Source organism: Elaeis guineensis, chromosome 2 (assembly GCF_000442705.2).
Source record: "Elaeis guineensis isolate ETL-2024a chromosome 2, EG11, whole genome shotgun sequence".
In the NCBI taxonomy this organism is placed as follows: domain Eukaryota; kingdom Viridiplantae; phylum Streptophyta; class Magnoliopsida; order Arecales; family Arecaceae; genus Elaeis; species Elaeis guineensis.
Window position 1 is genome coordinate 122,989,447 of NC_025994.2, and position 10,376 is coordinate 122,999,822.

Genomic DNA, 10,376 nt, shown 5'->3' on the forward strand with positions numbered 1-10,376 from the left:
TAATAAAATTCATGCTTCATAATCATACTGTTTTCATAAGACATATTCATGAAATCAATGCTCATAATAAAATATACTTTTTCATATCACATATGCCGATCCTTTTATGAAAAATTATGATTTCATCAATAGCAATTCTTTGCATAAAAATATGATCATTTAAAAATAAATAAGGAGCATAAGATCTACTTATCTCGTTCGTTTTAGATCTTCAGACTTCGTTAAAAGAATCAGCTAATCTTATTTAAAATATCAAATCATCATCAATTTCTATTCCATAAATATAATAAGATTAAATCATAAGGAAAGAGGATTGTTGTCCGAATGGGTCGGTCCATCCAGATACCAGGGCAATTCAAGGTCTCTGATCTGAGGGTTAGATTTAAGTGACTTGATCAAGAAATCGTGAAGCACAGATCAAATTAAGGTCAAGATCAATCAATAGGGTTCTTTAATAATAGGTTTGAAAAATACTTGATATGGCCAAATGAAGTTGACATACATCACAGATATCAAAGCAACTTCGGATCATCTTGTTAGAGTCAATATGAGCTTCTAAAAGATGAAGGCATGACTCGATATAGGATTCATAGACCATTTTTAGAGAAAGAAAGTCGGTCATGAGAGAGAAAATAGAGAGCGAAAGTGGAAAGAGAATCTTCGTATCTTTCAAAAGTGGCAATAATGATTGAGATCATCAGAGGTCATATCAGGGTGACTTAATATTAATTAACCATGATTGATATTATCAATTTCGAATAAGGATCGGATCGGGATCTAATCTACTGTACGAATTTTGGAGCAGTCTCAGATCATCATATTTTCATCTCAAATTTATTTTAGGGTCTGTGATGCAATCAGAGAGAGAGAATGACCCTAGAGAGACAAAATTCATAATGAGAGAGAAAGGTCTAGAGAGAGAAAATAGAGAGAGAATCTAGAGAGAGAAAATATAGAGAGAAGGTAGAGAGAGAAAGTCTAATTTTTAGAGAGAGAAAGACTTAAGAGAGAGATGAGAGAAACTTTCTCTCACATGTATTTATTATTATTATTATTATATATATATATATTTTCCTTTCTTTTTCTTTTTCTTTTTCTTTTCTTTTTAGAGAGAGAAAATAGAGAGAGAAAGAGAGAGAAGAGAGAGAAAGAGGGGAGAGAGAAAATTTTTCTCTTATTTTATTTTATTTTTTCTATTTTTTTCTATTTTTCTATTTTACTTTTTTTCTTTTCTTTTTCTTTTTCTTTTTTCTTTTCTTTTTCTTTTTCCTTCTTCCCGCGGCCTTCTTGGGCCGAAACAGGGGACCTAGAGGTCCCCATACCCTTTGACCGGCTGTTCGTAGCCACCCCCGATCATGACGGTGGCCGACGGCGAGGGGAGAGCTTTTCGAATTTGGAGGGGCCAAGGCCGGCGGTCGGTGGTGACCGTCGGTGTCGGAAAATCAGGGAAAAGAAGAGGCCGAACAGGGGTTTTCTTTTCCGACAAAATTCGGCGACACCTGTCGCCGGCAATCGTGCCCACAGGCACGGGAAAGAAGGGAGAGAAGAGAGGAAGAGGAAGGAGGCCTTACCACAGCCTCCGTTGACCCCCACCGGCGTGAAATCGCGGCAAGCACGAGTCGAGGGGCCGCGGCTTCAATCGAAAAAATCGGAGAAGAACTCCGACGATCGTCGGTGACTGATGGGTCTACACTTAGAGGAGAGGAGGGGAGGGGGTTCTTATAGAGCTCGTCCTAGGGTCTTTTAATGGCCCTAGGACTCCGATTCCTGATCGGAATCGGGGAAGAGGAAGACTCCGATCGGGAGTCTTCCTCCATATTTTTTTTTTGGTTTAATGGACTTAGTGGGCTTTTGGCCCATCGGGCCGGGTTATCACATTCTACCCCCCTTAAAAAAAATTTTATCCTCGAAATTTAACATACCTTCATTTTTAAATAAGTATGGATATCTCGTCTTCATATCATCTTCAAGCTCCCAAGTGGCCTCTTTCTCTTCATGATTACTCCAATGAATCTTTACATACGGAATGATACGCCATCTTAGAATTTGCTCTTTTCGATCAATAATTCGGAGAAAAAATTCTTCATAGGTTAGATCTTCATGAACTTGCAATGGCTCATACTTTATCATGTTATTTGGATCAGGTAAATTTTTTTTTTTTTTTTAGTAGTGAAACATGAAAGACATTGTGCACTAAGAATAAATCTGGTGGTAAAGCTAGTTCGTAAGCAACATCTCCTACTCGGCTCAAAATTTCAAAAGGTCTAATATATCGCGGACTCAGCTTGCCATATCTCCCAAACCTCATGACACTTTTTGTAGGTGATACTTTTAGAAAAAATATGATCACCGAAGTGAAATTTCAATTCTCTTCTTTTTCTATCTGTCCAACTCTTCTATCTATCCTGTGCTGCTTTGAGTCTTTCCTTAATCAGATAAATTTTTTTTTCTCTAGCATCTATTTATTATCAGTAAAATCCTTCCTTATTTACAACTAACGTATTTCATAATATCTTTTGATTTAAAGGATTAATATTTCTAATCAATTCAGACCATCATGCTTTTGCTGCGCACTCTGATCTCAACTTACCAAATTATCTAAGTCTATCAAAAATAAAAATATCTTTGTATATTAAATCAATCAAAGATAGATCCAACTTTCATATTTCATATACAATTTAGGGTAAAATTTAAGATTTCCTTGTCATTACTATCTCTTAGACATAGCACATCAAAATTAAATCTTCATCCACTTTCTATGTTTGAACTTATTACATAAGCTTCACCACTCCTCAAGAATCCAATATGTCTAGAATTAATTTGAGTTAACCTTCGCTTTACCTTACAATCATTTAGACAACTTTCAAACCAACTTTTCTTTGCAAAGAAAATAACATTAAAATCAACAAAGTTATCATGTCCTTTATCCATATAGGTTTAGCATTCCAATGTCATCAAATATACCTAACATAATATATCAATACCTCCCACTTCATTCTAGGGTTAACACTTCTCGTACTCAGATCAATCTTGCTAATTGAAATCTAAGATATAACTCGTCAATTCTATTATAGACATCATATGCCACTTATGCATAAATTTCATCATAATACCTATTAATTCGAAATCAAATTATTGAATCATTTCTTTTATATCTATCGTGTTCCTCATGATCTTAGCCTCAAGTTCAAATATCACTAAAGTCACAATCCCGAATAATGATAACCTTAAGCTCAAATACCACTTAAGTCATATTTTCTAGTGATCATAACCTAAACTTTATATCATTCTATCACGTCCTTAATGATCATAATCTTAAGCGCTGATATTGTCCATTATACTCCACTCGGTCACATCCTATTGATCATACATAAAGTTTTGATATCACTTTATAATCTCAATGATCTTAAACCTAAGCTCTGATATTATTCTATCATATCCTAATCATTTATATCATTTATATCATAATCCCCAATGATTATAACCTAAGCTCTGATACCATAAAATGTCACGCCCCAAATCCGAGACATAACACGGCCATGCTACCGAGGGATGGAATCCACGATAACACGAAGCCAATCCATCATAATCATCTAAAATCCGTCAAATAAAAAGATTCAATTCTATTATTCATCAAATAATCGAACCAATATTGGTTCAGAGTATTTAAATCCAAAAGCAAGTACTAACCCGATTCTCAATATTCATAAATAACTACAAATCCATGATTATAAAATAAATTAAACTTCTGCTGTCAAATTTTCAAGCTTGCTATGCCGATCTTCCAGCTTGGATTCTTTTTACCGATCCTAACCTTATTTTTCTGTTCAAACAAAAAGAAAACAAAAAGAATATGAGCTACACTAGCCCAGTAAGTAGAACTTGCACTTCCTTATCGGATCAAGCATAAGTTTTTCATGATAATGCAATATTTAGAAAATAACAGATAATATAAAATAAAATATTTCATAGAGCATATAACAAAACAAGTTATAAACTCATCATGCATGCATAAATCATGTATATTTCACAATCATGAATCGTAAATCATTTTCATCATGTATTCATGTCATATTTCAAAATATTGCTCACAGATATTCGTGCTAAGGTCACTATTATACCTGTGACAAGGTCATGTTTCTTAATCGATAGAGTTCTTAATTCATGTGCCAACTTTATACCTGCTGGCATGGCCATGTTTCGTGTGGATGCTAGCTCCGGATGTCAATCTTCCCAAAGGGATTCATTCATAGCCATCTGAGAGCCTTTGAAATCATTATATCTTTTTCTTAAAGTATACTTATACATAGATAAAAAAATAATAAAATTCATGCTTCATAATCATGCTGTTTTCATAAGACATATTCATGAAATCAATGCTCATAATAAAACATGCTTTTTCATATCACATATGCCGATCCTTTTATGAAAAATTATGATTTCATCAATAGCAATTCTTTGCATAAAAACATGATCATTTAAAAATAAATAAGGAGCATAAGATCTACTTACCTCGTTCATCTTAGATCTTCAGACTTCGTTAAAAGAATCAGCTAATCTTATTTAAAATATCAAATCATCATCAATTTTTATTTCATAAATATAATAAGATTAAATCATAAGAAAAGAGGATTGTTGTCCGGATGTGTCGGTCCATCCAGATATCAGGGCAATTCAGGGTCTCTGATCTGAGGGTCAGATTTAAGTGACTTGATCAAGAAATCATGAAGCACAGATCGAATTAAGGTCAAGATCAATCAATAGAGTTCTTTAATAATAGGTTTGAAAAATACTTGATATGGCCAAATGAAGTTGACATACAGCACGGATATCAAAGCAATTTTGGATCATCTTGTTAGAGTCAATATGAGCTTCTAAAAGATGAAGGCATGACTCGATACAGGATTCATAGATCTTTTTTAGAGAGAGAAAGTCGATCATGAGAGAGAAAGTAGAGAGAGAAAATGGAGAGAGAATTTTTGTATCCTTCAAAAGTGGCAATCATGATTGAGATCATCAGAGATCATATCAGGGTGACTTAATATGAATTAACCATGATTGATATTATCAATTTCGAATAAGGATCGGATCGGGATCCAATCTACTGCACGAATTTCGAAGCAGTCTCAGATCATCATATTTTCATCTCAAGTTTATCCTAGGGTCTATGATGCAATCAGAGAAAGAGAATGACCCTACAGAGATAAAATCCATAATGAGAGAGAAAGGTCTAGAGAGAGAAAATAGAGGGAGAATCTAGAGAGAGAAAATATAGAGAGAATGTAGAGAGAGAAAGTCCAATTCTTAGAGAGAGAAAGACTTAAGAGAGAGATGAGAGAAACTTTCTCTCACATGTATTTATTATTATTATTATTATATATATATATATATATTTTTCTTTCTTTTTTTTTTCTTTTCTTTTTAGAGAGAGAAAATAGAGAGAGAAAGAGGGGAGAGAGGAAAATTTTTTCTTATTTTATTTTATTTTTTTATTTTTTTGTTTTGTATTTTCTTTTTCTTTTTTCTTTTCTTTTTCTTTTTCCTTCTTCCCGCGGCCTTCTTGGGCCGAAACAGGAGACCTAGAGGTCCCCGTACCCTTTGACCGGCTGTTCGTAGCCACCCCCAATCATGAGTCGAGGGGCCGCGGCTTCAATCGAAAAAATCGGAGAGGAACTCCGACGATCGTTGGTGACTGATGGGTTTACACTTAGAGGAGAGGAGGAGGGTTCTTATAGAGCTCGTCCTAGGATCTTTTAATGGCCCTAGGACTCCGATTCCTGATCGGAACTGGAGAAGAGGAAGACTCCGATCGAGAGTCTTCCTTCTTTTTTTTTTATTTAATGGGCTTAGTGGGCTTTTGGCCCATCGGGCCAGGTTATCACAATATCTATGTTAACGAAACCTCGAAAATAAAAGGACCATGGTGAAGACAAAGGGCACGTCTGGTAACTCACACACAATCAGCGTGCCAAATGGTCGCTCTTCTTAAGCTTGTCTTGCTGCAGTTATTGCAGGAATGGGGTTGAGATTCCTGCAGCAATGGTTCCAAGGTAATTAGGTCTCTTTTACATCTTGGTTGGAAGCTTAAAGAAGAAAAAAAATATATTAATAAAAAAAATAAAAAAAATAAAATATATTTTTTTCTCTTGATTAGGAGTTTAAAGAAAGGAAAAAAAAATTCTTCTTGATTGAAAGCAAAAAGAAAAGAAAAAAAATATTACAATTTTTTTTTACTATTATATCCTTGAAAGGAACCTAATAAATTCAAAAAAGAGATCAAGAAAAGTTTTTATCTTTTATTTTTTCTATCTTTTTTTAAATTTTCATTGATTTTTTCCATCCATATGAGTTCAATCGAATGAGAAGCTTAAAATAAATCTTAGGATTGAAATGTAATATTAATTTTGACCTTTATTATTAGAAAGGTAAGATGAGAATTATAAAGGATTCACTAACTCTTAATTTTTTTTTTCAAATCTGTTCGATATGGAGGAGAAAAAAATTATAAATTTGAGAAGATTTATATTTTATTTATTTATTTTTAATAAAAAATTTTCAATCAAGAGAAAGCATTAATTTTTTCTTCCATTCTTTTTTTTTTCTCTTCTATTCTTTTCTTCCAATTAAAATGTTAGATTTCAAAGATACAACAAGATAATTAGGCTGCAGATTGCTAGGTTCTTCTATTTGGTGACCACCTTTTCTTCTCATTTAGCAACACAATAATTGGAATGCAAAACAATGACAACGAAATGTCATAAACCAGATCAATGATAAACAAATCAAAGAAGGATGAATATAAACAACTATGAAGAAACTAAACAACCATCACTAAGAGAAGAAACAACAGTTATCACACTACAAACGCGTTTTACAACATTAAATTAACGTTGGCTCTATCATTGTTCCTATCAGTTGACCAAAGTAGCAAGGCGTCCTACATTTTGGCAAGAATTACCAAACAAACATGATAAAAGCTGGGGGCACTAATTTTTCTTTTTCTTTTTTTTTTCAAAATATGTATTATTTTATAAACCATAAATTGCGTCCAAGCCGATCCTCGAGTTAGATACAACATATTGCGGCCAATCCCCTCGTCGTCTGATCGTCGGGAACGAGCACCTGCAAAAGAAAATCCACACTGACTGGAGATGCCTCCGGCGGAGACCCTCCGACGGTCAAGTCAGAGAGGAGACTAGGCAACAGTAGAGAAGAATCAGGAGACTCAGCGGTGGAGAGAGCGAGAGAGAGAGAAAGGACCCCCGGGTCTCGAAGAGACCTCCTCCAGTGCTGTTGCCTTTCCCGTTTTATAGTAGAGCGCAGCATGGCGCCGTCATTAATGACGCAGACAATGGGAGGAGTTGTCAAATCGCCGAAGGCTGTCAGAGTCACCGTGGGCTGTCAAATCGCCGTGGGTTGTCAGAACGAACCCATGTCCCCGGCAGGACAATGTCCCAGAGCAGCTATGCCGCATGCCTTTGTCAGGACGGCGGTCCTCAGTAGTTGTACGATGTTTGAGGAAGCCGACCGACCATACGTCGGTATTTGGTTGTGGGATATCGAGTGATGACCCGGAGGCACCGTCGGTTGGTCAGGTGTCTTGCTTAAGTCGGACGTCAGCTGTCACCCTTGACAGTGAATCAGTAATAGGGGTTTGGCCGCTCAATCGGTCGGGAACAGCATGGGTCGATTCAGCCGACACTCCTTCAGTCGAACAATATCGGTAGCTACTATCGGCAGTCGTCGACCAGTGCAGTCGGTAGAGTTAGGCGTCGGTCGGAGTTATCCGTCGGTCGTCGGTCAGACTGGCCCGAGGGTAAGTCGGCGTATGGGGGTCAGTCGGTATATCCCAACAGTTGCCCCCCCCACTCCTGAGTCCGATGTCGTGTTGGCTCGCTTGAACACGTGGGCGACGGCTTCAGGCGAAAGGAGTGGTTTTCCGTCATGTCTTGCTCCGACTCTGGCGACCGCATCAACGAACGATCCGATGTCGGTCGTCCCGACTATAGGTCGAGCATGCACGTCGAGTCAGAGGTCGGCCAACCTCCAAACGTTGCTCGTCGACACGATCATTCCGCAGAGTCTGATGGTCGAGTAGCGTCCGACGTATTTGGATAGGATAATGATGGCAAATCGAATATCCATTGTCCGACCCTTGGGTCGGGTGTGCACGTTGGGACGTATGATAAACGGTGGCAAGCCGAATATCCTTCGATCGGTCGTGATCGGATCGGTATATCGCAAGTCGAATATCCATTGACGTAGCATGTCGAGTCGTATGATAGACGGTGGCAAGTCGAATATCCTTTGACCGGTCGTGACCGGATCGGTATGTCGCAAGTCGAATATCCGTAGCATGTCGAGTCGTATGATAGACGGTGGCAAGCCGAATATCCTTCGATCGGTCGTGACCGGGTCGGTATGTCGCAAGTCGAATACCCGTTGCCCAAACCTTGGTCGGGCGGGTATGTCGCGGTTGTCTTGGCGTTTTGCCCTTTCTTAGTCGAAACTAAGTTGACAAGTTAGCCAGCCGCGTTGGTCGAAGCCCTTTGCCTTCAGAGGCGGGACCGTCGGTTCGACGATCGGTGATCGAGCCGTTGATTCGACGATCGACGATCGAGCCGTGTTGGTCGACGATCGAGCCATTGGTTCGGCGATCGATGATCGAGCCGTTGATTCGGCGATCGACGATCGAGCCGTGTTGGTCGGGGCCTTTTGCCTTCAGTGGCCGAGGCCATCGGTTCGGCGATCGGTGATCAAGCCATTGATTTGGCGATCGACGATCAGCCGTGTTGGTCGAGGCCTTTGTGCCTTCAGAGGTCGAGGCCGTCGGTTCGGCGATCGATGATCAAGCCGTTGATTAGGCGATCGGCGATCGGCCGTATTGGTCGGCGATCGAGCCGTTGGTTCGGCGATCGACGATCAAGCCGTTGATTCGGCGATCAACGATCAAGCCACGTTGATTCGACGATCGACGATCGAGCCGTTGATTCGACGATCGGGCCGTTGATTCGACAATCGATGATCGGGCCATTGATTTGGCGATCGACGATCGAGCCAGTGATTCGGCGATCGACGATCGAGCCATGTTGGTCGAGGCCTTTGTGCCTTCAAAGGCCGAGGCCGTCGGTTCGGCGATCGATGATCGAGCCGTTGATTCGACGATCGACCGTGTTGGTCGAGGCCTTTGTGCCTTCAGAGGTCGAGGCCGTCGGTTCGACGATCGATGATCGAGCCGTTGATTCGGCAATCGAGCCGTGTTGGTCGGCGATCGAGCCGTTGGTTCGACGATCGACGATCAAGCCGTTGATTCGATGATCGGCGATCGAGCCGTGTTGGTCGGCGATCGAGCCATTGGTTCGGTGATCGGTGATCAAGCCGTTGATTCAACGATCGGCGATCGAGCCACATTGATTCGACGATCGACGATCGAGCCGTTGATTCGGCGATCGACGATCGGGCCGTTGATTCGACGATCGATGATCGAGCCATTGATTCGACGATCAGCGATCGGGCTGTTGATTCGACGATCGACGATCGAGCCAGTGATTCGACGATCGATGGTCGAGCCATTGATTCGACGATCGGTGATCGAGCCGTGTTGGTCGAGGCCTTTGTGTCTTCAGAGGCCGAGGCCGTCGGTTCGGTGATCGATGATCGAGCCATTGATTCAGCGATCGACGATCGATCGTATTGGTCGAGGCCTTTGTGCCTTCAGAGGCTGAGGCCGTTGGTTCGGCGATCGATGATCGAGCCGTTGATTCGACGATCGACCGTGTTGGTCGAGGCCTTTATGCCTTCAGAGGCCGAGGCCGTCGGTTCGACGATCGATGATCGAGCTGTTGATTCGACGATCGGTGAGCGAGCCGTTGATTCAGCGATCGGCGATCGAGCCATTGATTCGACGATCGTTGATCGAGCCATGTTGGTCGAGGTCTTTGTGCCTTCAGAGGTCGAGGCCGTCGTAGATTCTTCGCTCCTTCGATCTCTATCAGGATCTGTGCACGAGGAGCGGGAAGAGGGGTGTAGGAGTCATACTTGTGATGCGTCGGTCTCAAACTCCATTGTCGGGACGAGACCCGTCTATCGGTGGGGCCCACTGGGTTCAGCAGGAGCCAGATTTTTCTTTCGCTTCTCTTTTTGACCCGTGCCCTCGGTCAAGCGCCGGTAGAAAGCTCCTTCATCCATGCGCATGTATTTGTACGCGCGCTTCAGCAGTTCGGCATACGTCTGGGGGAGGGTCTTGTCTAAGGAATAGGTGAACCGAGACCCCCTTAGTCCCCTCTTCATGGTCGAGATAGCCATGTCTTCGTTGAGGTCCCGGACCTCAAGTGTGGCCATGTTGAATTGGGCCACAAAGTGTCGGAGCATCTCGT